General features: G+C 35.9%; 1 protein-coding gene across 12 annotated transcripts in view; it reads left to right on the forward strand.

The window, feature by feature from the left end:
• Nucleotides 1–21262, forward strand: part of NRG3 (neuregulin 3) — a 1096988-nt gene that overhangs the window by 619029 nt on the left and 456697 nt on the right. The gene's annotated exons all lie outside the window — the stretch shown is intronic.

A 21262-nucleotide genomic window follows, 5' to 3' on the forward strand; every position in this document is an offset into this window, starting at 1 on the left:
TGAAGGGAGGCAGCAGAAACTTGGGAAGGGAGAAAATAGGTGCTAAGCTAAGATAGTACTAGTTTAAAATAAATTTAATGGTAGATTATTTTCACTGTGCTTTGGGAATATTTGTTAGGTTGTATCTCCCAGATTAGTCTATAAGATCTTTCTGAAGATAAATTTTATAATTCACTTACAAACCTCCCAAAGCTAATTAGGGACTTTGAGTCTAGTAGAAATTCAATAAATGTTGAGCATAGAATAAAATGGTTTTCCATCCATATCCATTACGGGATGTGTTGATCAAAGTTAATACATGGAAAAGGTCATTAAAAAGTCTTTCCAACACTCCAATCCAAATGAGTCTGTACCTCTCTACCTCTCTCATAAAAAAAAAAAAAAAAAAAAAAAAAAGCTCTTAAGGAATTCTTTTTCTCTAGTGTTTTGCTCGCATCTCAACTTGTCTCTCACTACAACTTGCCTCTGAATTTTAGTTCCAAGCTCTGCCTCAGGCCTATTGGATTGACTGTTCTCTATTAAAATTAAATTTTGGATAAACAACAAACAATTTTTTTAGTATAAGATGTCAACATAAAGTTTACTTACATAAGTATATTTAAAATATTCACTGATGATCTCAAATTCAAATTTAACAAGATGTCCTCTATTTTTAACAGTTTTATTGAGATATGATTCACATACCATCCAATTCACCCATTTTAAATGTACAATTCAATAGCTTTCAGTAAATTCACCGTGTTGTACATTCGTCACCATGATCAATTTAAGAACATTTTCATTACTCCAAAATTAAATGCTGTACTCCTTAGCTATTTCCTCCTAATCTCTCCCCTTCATCCCCAAACCTAGGAAAAAACTAATCTGTTTTTTGTTTTGTTTTTCTCTACCTATTTTCCTATTTGGGACATTATACATAAATCATACAATATGTGCACCTTTGTGACTGACTTCTTTCACTTAGCATAACATTTCCGAGGTTGATTTATATTATAGCAGTTGTCAGTACTTCATTTGTTTTATTGTGGAATGATATTGCATTGTGTGGATGTATACATTTTATTTATCAGTTCATCACTTAACAGCTCTTTGAGTTACTTTTTGGCTATTATGAGTAATTCTACTATGAACATTTGTATACTAATTTTGTTTGTTTTTTTATAGAGAGCTTTCAGACAGCCTCTCTTACTGTAGGCTCATCCTGTTTGTTTGTTTGTTTGTTTGTTTGTTTGTTTGTTTGTTTGTTTTAAGGAGGGTGCAGCTCACAGTGGCCCACGTGGGGATTGAACCGGCAACCTTGGTGCTATTAGCACCATGCTCTAACCAGCTGAGCTATTGTGTGGACATATGCTTTTACTTCTTTTGGGTATATACCCAAAGTGCTAGGTGTTGAATTGCTGGGTCATGTGGTAACTTTATGTTTGCGTTTGAGGAACTGCCAGGCTATTTTCCAAAATGGCTGCACAATGTACTTTCCCACCAGTAGTGTATTTGGGTTTAAGTTTCTCCACATCCTTTTCAATACTTGTTATTGACCCTCTTTTTGATTATAGTTGTGATTTGTGTTTTCCTAATAACTAATGATGGTGAGCATCTTTTCAAATGCTTATTGGCTTTTTTAAAAGATTGCATCATTTATTATTTTTTTTTGTTACTGGGTTGTAATACTATACACATGCACACACACACACACACACACACACACACACATTCATATATATTTGCTATCATACTATTACAAAAAGTTTATCCTATCCTGTGAATAGTGTTCTGTATTTATTTGCTAAATTTTATTTCTCAATTATATACCAAAGAGCATTGGCCTTATGTAATCCATAAGGCCCTATAAGACGTTTTTCCGAACAAAGGCCAGTTCTCTCCCCAAGAATTCTACCTCCTTAAGAGGAATTTTACCTTCCTCCCGAGCTTATTGGCTTCAATTGTAGCCAACTTTAAAAATAATCTTATTTTTTGTTCTGAGTAAATGTTTACATATTGTCATGAATCGTGCAATTTTCAGCCCTTTCTTTAAAAAGATGCACTGAGAATGGAGGTCATGTTTTCCGTCAAAGTCCTTAGTGAGGTAAAATGTAGGACATACCTACATGTAGTCAAGTGATGCTAAGTGGCCTTCACAATTACCTTAAATGTTACCTTTCACATGCTAACAAACAAGCTCTTTTTCCAGGGGAGCTAAAATAAGAGGCATTTTTGAAATCATCAGATGAAGACACCTTATAGTATCTCATATGTTTCTCCTCCAAAAACAACCAAGGTTGCAGCCACCTATTGGCAATTTCAGAATGATTAAAACAAAAAGCAATATAGTTGTTGCCTACTTTTAAGGTAGTATGCGTATTTATGACAGAAAAAAAAAATGAATGAAAGGAATTATTTAAAAGGTAATTAATGTGAAAGCATCTACCATCTTAAGAGATACATGGGAGGTGATGAAGAATGTTAATTTGTTAATTATTTTCCTTACTCAAGACTTAATTTTAAGCCCTCAAAATAATGCACTGGGGTATAGAAATATATTCATATATCTGCACTGAAATAATTCAATAACTACAATATACCACGTATTTATTAGGAGCCTAGGCATTGCCTTAGAAACTGAAGCCAGAAACTGAAGCACATATTTCATTTACATGCCTCAGCCTCTCTGTTAGACAGATAGTATCGTTTCTAGACTACAGCAATATTCATAGAGTCTCAGTAACATTCGCATCCATTTAAGTAGTAATGTTCAAGCTGGTCTTAAAGTGTAGAACAGTCTTCAAAATTAATGTTCTTTTTCACACAGACAATTTTAGTTAAAGTCCTATATATCTTTTTTTCCAGAAGTCTTCTCAGATCTCCCTGGCTGGATATATTTTGTTCCTTAATAAAACTCCAGAACAGTTTGTCTGAACCCTTTCTCTGGCCCCTAACATTTTGTACAAATGTCTATAGTTACTCGTTTTTTTGCATTTTCATTGGGAATTGCATTTCTCCTCTGATCTACTCTGTTTCTTCTATGTTCACAACAATAGGTCTTTTATGTAAAAGATGCTTACTAACATTTTTTAGAATGAACCAATGAATTTTACATACTAATGTTTCCCAATCTATTCTAATTTCATGACAAATAGAAAATTATAGAATTGGAATTTCACTTAGATTAAAGCTGGATAAGGTTATTTGGATCGAATACTAAATAATTTGATAATTATCATTTAATAATTCCTGATAATAATTTAAAAGGCTGGGTTGAAAACTTCTAAGAAGCATAAGAAATCTAAAAAGTTAGTAAGAAGTTATCATTCCAAAACTGATGAGGGAAGGGATGCTAGGAAAGTTAGTAAACCATAAAAGATGCTCTTGCCATGAAAGAATTTACCCATCCAGCCAAATTTGAATTTTTTTCCTAACTGCCTAAAAGGGTGAGAAGTCCAACTTCAGGACACATTCAAAATTGGAGTGTTTAACAAGAAATCCTCCTAGGGGCAACCAGATGGCTCAGGTGGTTAGGGCACAAGCTCTGAACAACAAGGTTGCCAGTTCAGTTCCCACATGGGATGGTGGGCTGCACCCCCTGCAACTAAAGATTGAAAATGGCGACTGGACTTAGAGCTGAGCTGCGCCCTCCACAACTAGATTGAAGAACAACGACTTGGAGCTGATGGGCCCTGGAGAGATAAACTGTTCCCCAATATTCCCCAATAAAATTAAAAAAAATAATAAGAAGAAATCTTTCTAACATAAAACTGGTATCTCAAGTGATTCTTCCTTGAGAATAAATTGAAAGTAATCAGCTTTCACACTGATTTCAAATTTGTATTGACATCAATTAGAAGCTCAAAAACATGAATTTATTTAAAAATTTTATGAGACTGTCAGGACTCCTAGGTGCCTCAAAACAAAGAAACCCTGTGGAAAGTAATGCGGTTTTGTCTTGAGCCTCAATGTACTGCTGAAGATTTTACTTAACTTTATTTTTTTAGCATAAGGAACATCGTACAAAGAGAATCAAGAGTGCAAACATAATGAAACACAGAAAGTGAGGTACCATGTGTGAGAATCAGCGGAAACAACAGAGAACAGGAAATAGAATTACGAAGAACTTCATATATGGGGATTATCAGATATAGATTATAAAACAGCCACGATTCCTATTTTTAACAAAATAAGAGATAAATTGAAAACGTATTCTGGAAATAGGAAACTATAAAAGTGGCAAAGTGGATTTTAAAACTTACAAAAACAAAACTTCTAGAAAGGAAAACTACAATGACTGAAATCAAGAACTAAATGGATGCATTAAGCAGTACATTAAATACACCTGAAGAGAAAAATCATGAGCGAATGCAGAAATATGCAAAATAATACATATAGTGTAATTGCACTTATGGAAAAATCCAAAAGAGGCACGCACCCATAAACTTAATTATTTAGAATTTAACCCATAAATAGTAAGACCATAATGAAAAGAAAGGAAATATTTGTCAAAAGAGTAAGGATAGTGGCTGTGTTCGGGAAGTGAGTGGGTCATTGATGGCAGAGGGCAATGCAGGGGTTTGAGATGTTGGCGGTAGGGTTTCAGGGCAGGAATCCCCGCCCGTTCTCAGGAATTTTTTTCTCTTTCCTGTTCCCAAATCCCGAGATATAAACTGTTTTCTGTTCTCCATGATGAATTGTTTCCACAAAATGACGGCTGATACTACCAACCACCTGAGTTCAAGGAGCTGATTTTCCCGATTTCCTGACCAACTTTTCTTGGGTTTCGGGAAAGGAAAAGCCAAAATAATTCCGAAGAATGGGCGGGAAACCCTAGCGATAAATAGGAAAAATGTCTAAGAGATACATTGTGAGTAGTACTTTTATTTCCCATTGTGGGTATTACTGGGTTCAAGGAGCTGATTTTCCTGATTTCCTGACCAAGTTTTCTCAGGATTTGGGAACGGGAAAGCGGAAAACATTTCACGAGAATGGGTGGGAATTCCCGCCCCGAAAACCCTAGTTCGTGGCAGTCTATTTCATAACCTTGATGATAGGTTTTCCTGGCATTTGCTTGAACTATTTGTAAATATCTGTATTTTATGGCCTCCTCTTTGTAAGTTATATTTGAAAAATAAGAGGGTTTAAAAAGCAATTTTGATAATAATTTAGATCCCATAGATATAAAATGGAGACGTTTCTTTCAGCTAAAAAGGAAACTCAACTTTTGCCTGACTGTCTAGAGGGCCGTGACAGATCAGTATTTCCATCTATGACCCTTTCAGGCAGATCCTGCTTTGCGATCTAGTGTCAAGATCATGAAAATTCAAAACCACACTCTATTTGCTCTTGACAAGCTACATTTGTTTCTTTTTCTCCCTCCTTCCCTCCCTCCCATTTGTGTAAATGACAGGTTTTATGATCCTTTTGGAAGTAATTGTATATATTCTTGTAGCAGAGTTTATCAACCCAGATGTTATGGACATTATAACTGGATGATTCTTTGTTGTGTATGTGTATCCAGGAAAGCTGTCCTGTACGAGGTCTGACAATTAAGTTTGTGAACTTATTGCAATAATGTTGCTAACCTTTTTTTGATATCAGAGGGATTATTCATTATGAATTTGTACCAATTGGACAAACAGTGAACAAAGTTTACTATTTGGAAGTGCTGAAAAGGCTGCATGAAAAAGTTAGACGACCTGAACTTTTCACCAACAATTCATGGCTCTTGCATCACGACAATGTACCAACTCACACGGCACTGTCTGTGAGGGAGGTTTTAGCCAGTAAACAAATAACTGTATTGGAGCACACTCCCTACTCACCTGATCTGGCCACCAATGACTTATTTCTTGACCTGAATATAAAGGAAATATTGAAACATTTGATGACATTTTGATGACATTCAGGCATCAAGGGTAATACGAGGACAGCTCTGATGGCCATTTCAGAAAAAGAGTTCCAAAATTGCTTTGAAGGGTTTGACTACATGCTGGCATCAGTGCATAGCTTCCCAAGGGCAGTACTTAGAAGGTGACCACAGTGATATTCATTAGTGAGGTATATAGCACTTTTTCTAGGATGAGTTCACAAACTTAATTGTGCAACTTTCATATATTGTACGATGTTTAGCCGTATCACTGGTCTCTACCCGCTGGATGCCTTCCTCCTCAGTTGTGACTACAAAAATGTCTCCATGTATTGCTGAATGTCACCTGGAGGAGGGTGGGTGACAAAATTGCCCCATTAGGGAGAACTGACTTAGAGCAATGGGCAAAACAAGTTCTCAACAACTGCTCATTTACTCTGTGAGGGGTAGTCAGGCAGCATATGCAGATGCATGTTTAAGTTTGAGAGGAGAAGGCTTGACAAAGGCTGCAAGAATGTACGGAGGTCTGCTACGTTGAGGAGAGGTTTCCATATTCTGCTAGGTCTAATTGGTGAACAGGGGTGGACGTTTTGATTAGGTTGATTACAACAGGAATTTTAAAAAATTCTAATGATTAGAGTGATTCGCAGATAGGGTACGTTTGTAAACTAGATCTCGCATCGTGGTTAGTATCCAAGCAGAAGCGGCACTGAATACTCAGGAATACTGAAGAGAGTATTCCTAATCCATGCATTTGTCTGGGTTCCTGACACGCTCTTCTCTCAGAAGGATGACCTTCAAAGAGAGGGCTCATGTACTTAGCAGGGTTGCTAGTTCAAAGCCAGCATCTTTCTCTGCTATCTTGGAAGTGAGTATGTTATTAAGGATTTTTCAGTGGTTTTCTGATTGCCTGTGTCTTTCTAACCAAGTGCTGAATAAAAATTCATTTTTATTTTTCCAACATTTCTGAGCCATGCAATTTCTGCTTAGTTTTAAAAGAAGATTGGCTTTTTCTAGGAGGTGTAAAAGAAAGTATTGCCAATTCCAGAAAAATGCATAGAAAGACTATCTCTCACCTACATCAACAAATTTTTGACTTAAATATCCCCTTTATTTTGGGGGACCATAGCTCCCAGACAACCCAGCAAAGACCTGGTTTACCTTCTGTCCGGCATCTCATTTGGTTTAGCACTTGTTCCTGGTTTTTGAACTTTTAATGAAATGTCATTTATAGTCATGACATTTAAATAATTTCCACTTTGACTTTCAGCTTGCCACATAGTCTTCTTTAGGAGTGAGATGCATGTGCAATGAGCTGAATTTTCATTTAACATATGCTTAAACATAAATCATGATCAGGTATTATCTATCTCCACTTTCACGGTTCTTTCCAAATGCAACAGGGTACCTTCCCCTTTGAAGGGTAGGATGCCGGTGCTTGCTGATATAAGCCTTCCTGCACAGAATAACTAGGGACAGCTTTAGATGACTGTGGGAGAAGTATGGGTGGAGTTGTTCCCACTGGACACTTGTTGTATTACCATGTTTCCCCAAAAATAAGACCAGGTCTTATATTAATTTTGGCTCCAAAAGACACATTAGGGCATCTTTTCAGGTGATGTCTTATTTTTTCATGTACAACAATCTGCATTTATTCAGATGACAGTCATGTCATCTTCTGGAACATCATCATAACATACTAAATGTGTCCTTCTGGCTGACAGTCTTAACAGGGGATTATTTTTGGTGTAGGTCTTATTTTGGGGGATACACTGTAGCCAGTTCTGTGAAGTGTGCTAAGTCTTCATGGTGTGGGAAGATTCCAGGCCACAAATGTGAGAAGAATTGGAGTGAAGCATGGAAAATTATTGGTTAGCAGTCTGTGAAGTGGGTGAGGGTAACAGCAGCTGAGCATTCCAGCTATTGAATATACAGAATGTAGTGTTAATGCTGTTGGTACAATGGTTTTGCCATTTATTATATCACATAAATCCATATTTATTTATTTTATTGTTTGGCAATACTTATTTTTAAAATAAAACTCTGTCATACCAATTGCCCCAAAGTTCGTGTTTAAGGAATTTCCATTTGCTAAGAAAGTTGATGATAAACATGTAATTTTTACAAAATGTTGGTCTGTATCCCCTATGGGAGCTGTAGTGATATTACTGACAGCACAAAAGCCAGAAGACTCAAATCTGTTAAAGAGTATGTACTTAAAAAAAAAAAAAAACTAGTCATTTTAAGAGATTGTGTAGAAGGTAACATATTAACATAATTAGTTCTGAAGCATGACTGTTTATGTCAAATAATTGTTCTTTTAAATTCAGTTCACCCATTTTCTATTGCAAATATTATTTAAGTAAAAAAAAAAGTGAAGCCAGTAGTTATAAGTGTTTTGGCTCTATTAACAGAGGTAATTTGTAAGCAGGTAAACAATTCCAGTTTTATATCAGTGCTATCAGATGTTTTAAAGAGAAAGTCAGTTAACACCAATAATGGAATTTCATCCAATTCATGGAGTCAGACTAAAGGTTCCAATGAAGCAACGTCATCTCACAGAAATTTGGAAGCTACAAGAAACTTAGTTCATAAAAGTTCAACACTGAATAATGCAGAGAAAGAAATTGATTATTTTTACAAAGGTAATGCACATAGAAATTTTGAAGGAGACTCATATTGTGGTAAAAGCACTGTTTTTATTAAATTATGGAAACTATGATGCAAAGTAGACTATTGCACACACATAATTTACAGTTGTGTCTAAATAATATTTAATAATCTACCAATAGAATGAGAAACTATAGCTGTCAAAATTTACAAATACATTAATAAAAGTAACTTTAGATGCCAAATAGCAAATATATATTTTAACCTGATGGTCCTGACTTCTCTTTGCAAAGTTCATCATTAATCATTTTTAGAAATGTGAAGCTTTTAAAGAAATATTTTTAAATTGATGTAAATATTCAACAATCATATAGAACTTTTTTTGGTAAACATGCCTTTTAAGCTTTTGCTTACAAAAAGAATCATTTGGAGTTCACAAAAAAGAATGACATTGAAATATATCCCTGCAAAAAAGCAAGGGGAAAACTGAACAAATTGAACAAGAAAGCAAAGGTTAGGTAGGATTGAATTTTAGAATTCTGCTTTTGTTTTTTGGAATATCCTGATTTAGGGTGAAAAAATTTAATGGAGTTTTGTTTTGAATTGGATTAATTTATATTGTACACTATAATGCCAAGAATTTGAGAAGGCTTCAAACTTTGTAATATCTTAATTTAGTGAAATATTTAAAGGACTGATAAAGAGACACAATGTATTTGTTGAATTGTGTATTATAAAAATAATTAACAGAGAAAGGTACTGTATATTGAAGCAAAAAAAGAATGTACTAATGAAAATATTTCAGCCAAAACATTTGCACATTTCATTATGAAAAGAGAATTCAGAATAGCCTGCATATAAAATAATTGACTGTGAACTTACTATAGCACTTTCAATAAAAGTATTTTCTCAATAAAGATATTATGGTGGATTATAGAGAAGAATCAATTGAAAGTATCAACAATTTGAAATAAATTATCCATAAAATGCAATCTATACATGTTTATAGGTAATTGAAATACAATGACACATACTACCAGTGACATGATATTGGAGAGAGGTATAAGCAAAAATTCATTAATTTGTATGACTATATACTAAGAATGATTATTTTGATAGTATTTATTAAATATCCAAATAATAAACCTTTTTATTTATTTTGTTTTTATTATTATATAGCAAGAGGAGCTTGTTTTTATATTTTATAAATAATTTTATTATTCAATATACTTTTTTGAATAGATACATATTATATGTATCAATATAATGAATTGTTAATTAATAAATAATTATTACAGAATATATAATTTTATCATTTTTGGCACATCATTGCACTCAAAAATATCTCATTTTGCACATTAAATCATATGGTCACTCTATAATTATAATGGAAGGGTGGTCTGTGTACACCCTAACACATACACATACAGAGGAGCACATGCACTCTCAACAAATAGTATTTTTTTTAAAGAATTCAACTTTCACCTTTAATCATAATTAACAGATTTCAATTGCTTCTTTCCTCATTAAGCCATGAATTTAAAAATATATTCATGGAGTGCTTAGAAGGTCCCAGGCTTTATGCAAAAGGTAGGAATGTGAAATATGGCCCTTATTATCAAAGAACAATGTCTTGGAATGTTCTATAGTATATACACACTATCTATCTATCTATCTATCTATCTATCTATCTATCTATCTATCTATCATCTATCTGTATCTGTAACAAATAATTTTGTCATGGTGGGCTAAATGCTGTGTTAGAAATCTGTGCTGGGTGTTGCCATCACACAGATGACAGAATTTACTCTCAGGAAAATGAGGGGCCAGCTGGGGAACACGTGCTAGATGAGGTGATATTTGAACCATTCTGTGCCATTCCCAGACATGGGACTATCGTGGATAAAAGGAACTGAGTTATACTATCACATGATGTATTTAGTGCAGAGCACTGGGCATTAGAGATGAGGCTGGGAGACAGCAGGAGCTCACATCCTGGAGGGCCCTGGGAAGTAGGCTACCTGGCTGCAGACCTAGTGTTCTACATGGTCAAGAAGTAGTTTCTTAAAGTATGTTTTCTAGAAACATTAGTTCTATAGAGTTCAAATAGTCCTTATTATAGAAAGAAAAAAAAAAAATATATATATATATATATATATATGGTTCTGATATCCAAAAAGTATGGGCAATACATGGTAATAAATGTTTAAAGGACAGATTCAGCTCTTGGTTTTTTTTTTTTGTTTGTTTGTTTGTTTGTTTGTTTTCCCCTAACAAAAACTTCTCAGAGTCTTCAATAGCCCTGTATGCAGTATTACTTGTTTTAGCACATAATACTTTCTTTAGGGAGCGTTTCATCGACCCAGAATGCTACCAAAGACTTTGTAGGGAATCCCACTCTCAACAGAAAGAAATATTTACAGTATTTTTGGTAAGTGAATATAATCAGAATTTGCATTTTAAGAAGTATGGAGTTTTAATTGAAGGATTTTACAATTTCTGAGTTCGCCAACTAAAATTAGACACCATAATTGTAGTTAGAGGAAACTTCTAATGTTGGGAGAGAAATGATGAAGGACTAGAATTGTTTTACATTTAGTCACACCAGTGGGAATAGAGAGAACCCTGTGAGAGCTTGCATGTGGGAAATGACAGATTCCAGAGGGGATTCTATATGGGACTGGGTCTTTATATAGAGTTGGGTCCCCATATAAAAAGACTTAAATGTCTAAACATAATTTGGGTGAAATTGTGTGTATTATAAGATCAATACAGTAAATCCTCACTTGACATTGTCGATAGGTCCTTGTCAACTACAACTTAAGCAAAATGATATGTAACAAAACCAATTTTACTGTAGACTAATTGCTATAAACAAGAGTTCCTGAGGGCAGCTGGTTAGCTCAGTTGGTTACAGTGAGATACTCTTAACAACAAGGTTGCTGGTTTTATCCCCACATGAGCCACTGTAAGCTGCACCTTCCACAACTAGATTGAAACAACTATTTGACTTGGTGCTGATGAGTCCTGGAAAAACACACTTAAATAAATAAAAAGTTTGAAACAAACAAACAGCACAAACAAAAACAAAAAAACACAAGAGTTCCTATCGCATATTTCTGGTCACAAAACATCACCAAACTTTCAAATAAAGACCCAAAACTCTTCTATTAAATATTAAAATAAACGTGAGCTATACATACATTTTCAATGATTCAGAACAAGTAAGATAATTATTTTTTAACCTCTTTATTCCAGTTCAGGATCACAGGTGGCCAGCAGCCTGTCCTAGCAGCTCAGGTCGCCAGGCAGGACAGGACACCCTTCCATTGCAGGATGTACATTTTCCTTTAAATGATGAGTTCTGCCACTCTGCACTTAACCCAAATGCAATTGGCAAGAATTCAGTTTGCAGATATTTTTAAATCTATTTTTGGAAACTGATATTCACAGAAACTATAGCACTCTTGTATTACCAACTACAGTTTGAACTTCACTTGTCTTGGAAATTCCCTAATCTGAGGTGTTCCCCAACTGGCATTATGCAGGCTTTGTAAATGTTGATCCCAGGCTCAACTTCCTAAAGCCACTGAATAAGGTCTGTCCCAAGGTCTTCTGTGAGCTTATTTTGCTAAGCAATCAATCACAGTCGAATAATTGATCAGCTTTTCTGTGTTTCGCACAAAGCTGACAAATCACTCAAAAATACTTTGTAACACTTTTCATGAACCCGGGATCTACTGAGGATTTGATGGATTCCAGAAGACAAACAAAATGACTTGCTGGCTACTCCAGGACTGAAAATAGCCATTGGTAAAAGTACCAGAAGTTTGAGAAATTGAAGTTGGAAGGCAGCTCACTGGAACTAGCCAGGGGACAGGAAGAAAATCAGGAATGAGACTGTTTACCATCAGACAAGGCTGACTGAGACTAGAGCTCCTTTTCTCACAAGAAATAAACTCATGTCATTCATATAGAGTTAGGATTCAAGATGTCTCTACTCTCCAAACAGGATATTTTTCTTTCTGTTTTTATACTTCTTAAGAGCACATATTTGGGGGGAAGGGCAATAGAAGATGACTTTGATTTGTAAGTAGAAGGTTATGATGAATTTTTGCCTTTGCTCTTTTCCAAGTGGTTAAAACTTTGCCAATCTAGTTGAGGACCTGGTTTTTCTCTTGCTTGGATCCAGAGATAACAGACTAGAGCTCAATTCCATGCCATAAAATTGTGATAGTGTACCATGTCGTTGGAGCATCAACTTTGTAATCCGGAGACCCTGAGATTCTGGAATTCACAGAGGGTTCAGCAGGATCTAGCCTGGTCTGCTGGTTAATCAGAGGATGGCGCCAAGGTTGCCAAGGCACTGTTTGGGTTCCAAGGGTCCTTAGTTACAGTGAGAATTATTAAATACATTTGTGGGGACAGAGGCAGGAGTGCAGTTTCCAGGCTCTCGGCCTCACGTAGAAAAGTGCTGGCTCAGGTAGTAAATGGTCATCGACTGTGATCGAATGGCCATCAGCTGTGGCTAGTTGGCTGTCAGCTGTAACCAGTGAGCCATTGGCCACTAATATAACTGCTGTGGCTACGCTACCAGAAAATGGGGGCTAGCAAGAAGATGGTGACTGAGCTAGCAAGGGCAGATTGCAGTTAGCACAGTGGAGTGCAGCTAGCAAGTGGGGTTGGTTGTCAGAGACATGGACGGCAGGTTGCAGATCATGTGGCTCCTGCTTCCTGTGTCTCTAACCCAGCCCCTAGTGAGAACATAGTGGTCTGACTCCCCTATCTATGGCTCCGTGGGTGTTCCTGTTTGGCCTCACCGTATCCTGCGTTCTTATGTGGGAAGCGGGACTAGAGACCCTGCCTGACACCCTGCATGACACATTATTATAAATTGACTTTATTAAATTATTAAATGTACCCATTAGAGAATTTATTAAAGCATTAGGAATCGTTAAAGAATTATGAAAGATACCCCACCAAAAAAAAAAAAAAAAAAGACAGGAGAAGCAAGCACTCTAAACTTGGAATAAGACAATTTAGGACAAACTTAGGATCCTACACTGATTAGCAATGCAATCTTGTGAAAATCTTCTTGTAGCCTCTCGTTACTCATTTGTAAACTGCATGCAATCTTCATCTATCTTAGTGTGTTTAGGCTGCTATAACAAAAACACCATAGTCTGGGTGGTTTATAAACAACAGAAATTTATTTCCGACAATTCTGGGGCTGGAAGCCAAGATTAATGTGCTGGCAGATCCAGTATCTGGTGAGAAGCGGCTTTCTGGTTTATAGATAGCCACCTTCTTCCTGTCTCCTCACGTGATGGAAATATGGGGAGCGCTCTCAGAGGTCTATTTTAATATGAAACTACTCTCATTCTTGGGGGCTCCACCCTCAAGACCTCATCCCCTCCCGAAGTCCCCACTTCCTAATACTATCACGCTCAGTACTAGGATTTCAACATATGAATTTTGAGGGGACACAAATAATTAGTTGATGATATCACCTCATAGAACTTTAGTGAAAATTAAGAGATATCCAGAAGAATCCAGAAATGGCTTGTAAAGTGTGAATTGCAATTCAATATAAGGCGTCATTACTATTGTAGCAATTACTGTCATTATTGCCCTATGTAGAATTTGGTTAGGTCAATATGTACCCATTCGCAAATTGTGAAAATAAAATGATGGTATGCTTTGTCTACCTTTTCATGGAATGGACAGGGCATACAAAGATATTGTGCCTATCAAAACTTCAAAAAACAAAATGGTAAGTATGACCAAGCATTTATATAGACCAGTTAGGGACTTGAAGGAGGAGAGTGACTTTTGCAACTTTATTTTTATCGTATTGTAAATCAGATGCCTTTTCTTAATTACTTGACCACCCATCTTACTTTCAAGCCTTGTCATACTCCTTTAAGAGAGTTTGATAAAAATAAGTTAAATTATAAACAATAATTTGAACGCCAAGGGTGTAATAGGGAGTTCCTGGGACATTATTGGCCAAAATACATTTTAAATTAGATAGAATTATTGCATAACCCCAAAGTAGAAAAATAAACACTTTTCAGTTCTTTGAAGATTATTTTTAAATACATTTTTAGACTTACAGAAAATTTTGTCTCCAATGATATTAATATGTTTTCTTATCCATATAATATACTCTACAACTTTAGACAAAGTACTTTACCACTTGACTTCAGTTTCTTGCTCCATAAATCAAGGGACTTGCACTGAGCGAATATGAAACTCTCTTCTAATTAGATCTTCTGTGACCCTATTATAGTTATTGAATGAACTCATTTTGGAAAACAAGAGGCAGCAGTGTTGCTGTTGGGAGTTTGGGAGGAACTGTCTTGGTGTTGACACATTTGTTAATATGGCAACATATTCTGTGTTCAGCTGAGTAGCCAAGAATTTATGAGAATAGAAGGCACATTCTTTGAGGATCAACTCAGTTCCAGAGATCTTTAGCTAATAATAATGCTCAATGAGAGGTCTCTATGGCCCAGACAAGACATTCATTATTTCATTCGATCCTCACCACAATCTAGTAAAATCTCAGTTTATCACCCGAGGTTTTCAATTGAAACTAGAGTTCAAGTGATTTTTTCCAGCCCCGCAGCCAGAAATTGGCTGTACTCGAGTTTGAACCCAGAGTGCCCTGACCTCAGAACTTGTGCTGTTCACTTTTGCAATTCTCTGGTCTATTTCTAGCTACGGTTTTATCTTTAATATACCATTTCTGGTTGTATAGTATCCTAATTACACAAGTTAACTATAGATTTAGCTAAAAACAAACAAACAAAAAAACCCATAAATTCAATAATGAATGTAGGAGTTTTGTCTGCTTCTTCCTTTGAATATGTCTTCACACTATTTGATCAAATTCTACCCCTGTATGTTTAAGCAGGAGGCTTCCTATTATTAGTACAATGTTTCAGTAGGTATACTTGATTTTTCCATTGATTACGATCTGTGTCCATACCTAAGGCTCTTAACCCCTAAATCTACAACAGTGGACTGCAAAAGGACATGTAAGCCCGGTAGACCCTCTGAAAGTTATAACATGAATTTGAAATTCTACAAAGGATCTCCACATCTTGCAGCAGAAGAAAATAAAAATTGGTTTCCTTGCAGAGTTCTGAGAACAGAAATATCTGAGATAACAAAGTCAGCGAAATACTCCCTTTGAGGGAAAGTTCTATTCTAAACAATATGTTGTTATTCAGACCATGTAGGTAGAAGAGTTATATGAGTATACTTTAGATACCAGCACACACTGAGCTTTGGAGGACAGCAGGCAACAAACCAAGGGGCCCTACATCCTCAGACATGGTATTTATTTTAACGGAGTTGTCCCTGCCCAAGCCCCAAACCTTGACCTGGTACCTGGAACAGGGATCATCTCTTAGGACTGGATTTACTCTGTTCAAATGCAACAGACACTTCTGTATAATTCACAACCACTGAGTACATTCACAATTGAAACTACAGAGAGAGTGCCAAAAAAAGTATACATATTTTTAAAACGGAAAACTGTATTAGAATTGTAATACTCAGTATATACCGATAACAAAAGATGAATACAAGTCACATCTGACTTCTGCAATTACTAGAGGTGCTCAAAGTAGTTACCATCAGTGTCCAGACACTTCTGATTATGGCAAACTACTGCTTGAGCAATGCTGACCAAAGTGTCCGCTTGTACACATTTCTTTGGTAGTTATACGCCCAGTGTAACTACCAAATAGTCAACTGACTAGCTCACTGTCTCCATTTAGAGCAGTAGCTCACAGATCACATCATGCCTGGAAAAAGCTGACACATATGGCCACACACATGCAACACTCCCAGTAATGAGGAATGTCTCTATGTACTGCATGATGAGGTTTTGTACAATCCCCGAAGTACTTGCTCTAACTCTACCTCTCTCTCCTAAAGATCCTTTAACATCGCGCTCACTATAGGGAAATACCATTATAATCAAATTTGCTTTGGGACTCTTGGGATACTAACAGATAATTATTTTATTTCTCCTTTATGGCATCAACTAAAAATATCTGGATAAAGTCTTTCCTACATCTACTGGGTCTAGAACTTGAATGCATAAGTCAGGACACCCATACCTCTGAGGATAGTACTTGGATGTGTCTGCAAACAAATGCTTCTGTAATTATTATTGTTTTTGAGTCTAAGGTCCAATATTAAGAAGCTCTCATTCTGATTGCTATTCTTCCTTTCTATATTAATACCACCAACAACTTTTGACTAGGTCAGACAGTCTGCCTTTGTAGATTGACTTTGAAAATATTTGTTCTCATTTATTTTGTTTTTATTTCACAGTTTAACTCTGAGAAGATAAATTAATGTATTTTCTTTATTTTGAAGTTGGGAGCTGGAGAAGTGTACTGTTATTTTCAACCAGTTTCTTTTAGCTTGATAATGTCCATAGGTATGCTATAATTTATAAACTTTCTAGTCAGTAATTCCGATTTGCTTGTATATGTTAACATAGGAAATGCAAAAGATTTGAAAAAAAAGTTATCTTCGTCTGCTTTTAGAACTAGATTTCACTTCCTTCCACTGCTTGGCCTTCCTCTCTCCCTCTCTCCTTACCTTTTTCTCTTGCTTTCTCCCCTCCTTCCTTTTTCTTTTCCTCCATTCTTTTGTAATAATTTGATCAAAAAGACATTTTGGTGGGGTCACAGAAATTAGGTAGTGTGATTAGGTATTGTGTGTGTGTCTGTGTGGGCGTGTGTGTGTGTGTGTGTGTGTGTGTGTGTGTGTGTGTGCTGGATGGTGCAAGAACAGCATAGCATGCAGTTTCGGGACCTGAGTGGAGTAAGGAGAACATCCAGGGAAAAAAAGTGAGGTGTAGCAGGTGAGTTACTAGCAACATGAGATGGGAAATTGATTATATAGTGGGAGGATTAATCCAATAGGTAAATATATTGATTGTCATTGGAATCAGATTTCTTACTATTGGAGAAAATATTTACAAAATATGGAAGAGAGAAAACCAGAATAAGGCTTGTGATTTTGTTTTGGAATTGATGGTATCAGTGTCAACTCATAATTAGATTGATCGAGAGTGTCCTAGACTGAATCACATCCCCTAAAAATTCCTATGTTGAATTTATAACCCCCAGTACCTCAGAAGGCACCTGGATTTGGAGATGGGGCTTTAGAAGGTAGTTAAGGTTTATAAAGGTAATATGAATGGGCCTTAATCCAGCATGACTGGTGTCCTTATAACAAAAGGAAAGCTGGACACACAAAGAGAGACCAAGGGTGCACGTGCACAGAGGAAAGGCCATCTACAAGCCAAGAAGAGGAGACTCAAAGAAAACTAAACCCGCTGACATCTGGATCTTGTATTTCAAGCCTTCAGAACTGAGAGCAAATAAATTTCTGTTTAAGCCACTTAGTGTGTGCCATTTTGTTATAGCCATCTTAGGGCACTAACACAGATAGAGAAAAATATGGAAATAAAAATGGATATAAATATTGGTAGAAATAAATGTAGGCGTAAATCTGCAGGTATATATGTATGTGAATGTGTGTGCATATATATTTTCTGGCTTTCTCCACCAAGAGGTCTTAATAGCAGGAGCAACCCAATAACAGCGAGATAAACTTGGTTGATAAATATCCAGTCCTTGGTTCCTAAATATCATTCCCCACGAAAAGGAACCAGGCTTTTTAGAGAAATAGCTGATTCCTGGACTGGGACAGGCAAAGTACAAGATGTGTTTGGAACATGTTGTTTTGCCAAAAAGAAAGGGAGTGCTCAAAGAATGACAGGACCATGACACAGAAGAGTGGGATCATTGAGGCTTCTGCTGGCAACATCTAAGGTTGTGACCAAGTGACTAATGAAAAATCTTGAGGTCAAACAGATGTAAATTAATAAATGAACAAATCAAATGTTTATGAGGAATCTGATATTTACATAATTTCAAAGTAACTGCCCAGAAAGTATTTACCAATTATATGGAGTAAATCAGTAATTTTGCTATGGGAAAGCTCGGCAGATATGACATTAACTATTCAAATTTAACATCATAAGTAATGGAATAAATCAAAATTGTGCAATACCTAATAGGATTAAATAAGAAAAACCCAACAGCACTTCTGTGACAATCTTACCAAAGACACAAAAACTCAATGTAATCTTGAGGAAATGTTAGACAAGCCCAAACTGAGGGTCATACTGTTACATAATTGGTAGACAGTCTTCAACAATCAAGGCCATAAAAGCCAAGGAAAGTCTGAGAAACTCCTTGAGATGGATGAGACTTACAGGCCATGACGATAACATGTAATGCCTGGGCCAGATTTGGATCCTTCTGTGAAGCTCATTATTGGGACAAGTGGCAAAACTTGAACAGTGTCTTAGGGTTAAACAGTAGTAATGCATTGATATTAATTTCCTAATTTTGATATATTGTAGGAAAAATGCATTAAAGTATTCAGGGATAATGGGACATCATGTCAACACATTATTCTCAATGGCTCAGAAAAGAGGGGTTTTGTACTGTTTTGGCACCTTTCTTGCGTTTGGAATTACTTCAATATGAAAAGAAAAAAAAAGGTAACACTGGTACAGCTTAATTAAATCTCTCTGTCCAGCCATCTGTCCACCAGTCTTTCTATCTTCCTTTAAATTGCAATCAGATACATTCTTCTTAGACTCAGATTTATTGTTGTGTTGAATTTATAGGCTTGCAGAGGGTGTTACCTGAGAGTTGAAGAAGATAACATCCAAGTACCACTGCGTTTCAGGAACTGTGATGAGTATTTTCATCCATATGACATTATTTTCATTTACAGTGGTTCCAAGAGTCAAGGTTTTGAATTCTCATTTTACAGATTGGGAAGATGAGGCTCCGAGAGTTTGGATGGCTTGTTCAAAGATTTGTTTAGCTTCTGTCTCTCAGAGCTCAGAATTCAGTCGTTCCTGAAACCTAGATCTTTCCGATAAATCATAGTGACTTCACCTATGTCAGGGGGGGTGAACTCCTGTCAAAGAAGAAGATTCTCTGGAAACCCGTTACCATTCTAAAGACGTGAGAACTAATCAGACTTCTTTTTAAAATTTTTGTTTGTTTGTTTGTTTGTTTGTTTGTGTTCCAATTAGAGTTGACATTCCATATTGTATTAGTTTCTGGTGTATGGCATAGTGGTGAGACATTTATATAACTTCCAAAGTGATCCCCTTGGTAAGTCTTGCACCCCCCTGACACCATATATAGTTATTACAGTATTATTGACTATATTCCCTAAGCTGTACTTTACATCCCTGTAACTATTTTGTAACTACCTATTTGTATTTTTAATCCCTTCCTCTTTTGCATCCAGCTCTCTAACCGCCCTCCCATATGGCAACCATCTGTGTATTCTCTGTGTTTATAAGTTTGTTTCTGTTTTGTTTATTTTGTTTTTTAGATCGCACATATAAGTGAAATCACGTGGTATTTGTCTTTCTCTGGCTGACTTATTTCACTTAGCATAATACTCTGTAGGTCCATCCATGTTGTTGCAAATGGTAAAATTTCATTCTTTTTTATGGCTAACTAATATTCCATTGAATATATGTATCAACTCTTTTTTATCCATTCATCTTTTGATTGGAGCATTTAATCCATTTACATTTAAGGTAGTGATTGATTGGTATGTAGTTATTGACATTTTATTCATTGTTTTCTGATTGTTTTTGTGGTTCTTCTTTGTTTCTGTCTTATTTTCTTACTTTCTTATATGTTGATGGCTTTCTGTAGAGTTCTGTTTAGACTCTTTTTATTTCTTGTATCTATTTTGTAGATTTTTGGTTTGTGGTTATGCTTCATATTACCAAGCCATGTTTATAGCAGGCTATTTGAAGTTTATGGTCACAAGTTCGAACACATTCTAAAATCACTACCATTTTCACTCATCCCTTCCACACTTATGTTTATGTCATCATTTTTACTACTTTTGTGCATGGGTGTTTGTGTGTATCCTTTAATTTACTGTTATAATTACACATGATCTTCCTCCTTTCACCTTTTAAACTTTGTATTAGCTTTACTGTTGGTTGATCCACTGCTTTTATTATGTGTTTTACCTTTGTGAGAATTTTTTCCTTGTAATACTTTTTTATTTACATTTGATTTGATTTCCTTCTACTTCTTCTTAAACATCCCTTTAACATTTCATGTAATACTAGTTTGGTCAGCTTTGTCTTGTCTGGAAACTCCTCTTTATCTGTCCTTTGATTCTAAATGATACCTTTGCTGGGTAGGATAATCTAGATTGTAGGTCCTTGCTTTTCATCATTTTGAATATTTTCTGCCAATCCCTTCTGGCCTGAAAAGTTTCTGTTGAGAAATCAGCTGACAGTCTTCTGGGAGCTTGCTTGTAGGATGCTAAGTACTTTTCTCTTGCTGCTTTTGAGATTCTCTTTTTGTCTTAAACTTTGACATTTTAGTTATGATGTGCCTTGGTGTGGGCCTGTTTGGGTTCATCTTGTTTGGGACTCTGCACTTCCTGGACTTATATGTCTATTTCCTTCACCAGGTTAGGGAAGATTTCAGTCATTATTTCTTCAGATTGATTTTCAATCCCTTACTCTCTTTTCTCCTTCTGGTTCCCCTATGATGCAAATGTTGGTTTTTGTTATGTTGTCCCAGTGGTTCCTTAAACTAACCTCATTTTTAAATTATTCTTTGTTCTTTTTGCTGCTTCAATTGAATGTTTTCTGCTACCTTGTCTTACGAATTGCTGATTTGATCCCGTTTTATCTCATCTGCT

This window comes from Rhinolophus sinicus, linkage group LG07 (genome assembly GCF_036562045.2).
Source record: "Rhinolophus sinicus isolate RSC01 linkage group LG07, ASM3656204v1, whole genome shotgun sequence".
Taxonomy (NCBI): domain Eukaryota; kingdom Metazoa; phylum Chordata; class Mammalia; order Chiroptera; family Rhinolophidae; genus Rhinolophus; species Rhinolophus sinicus.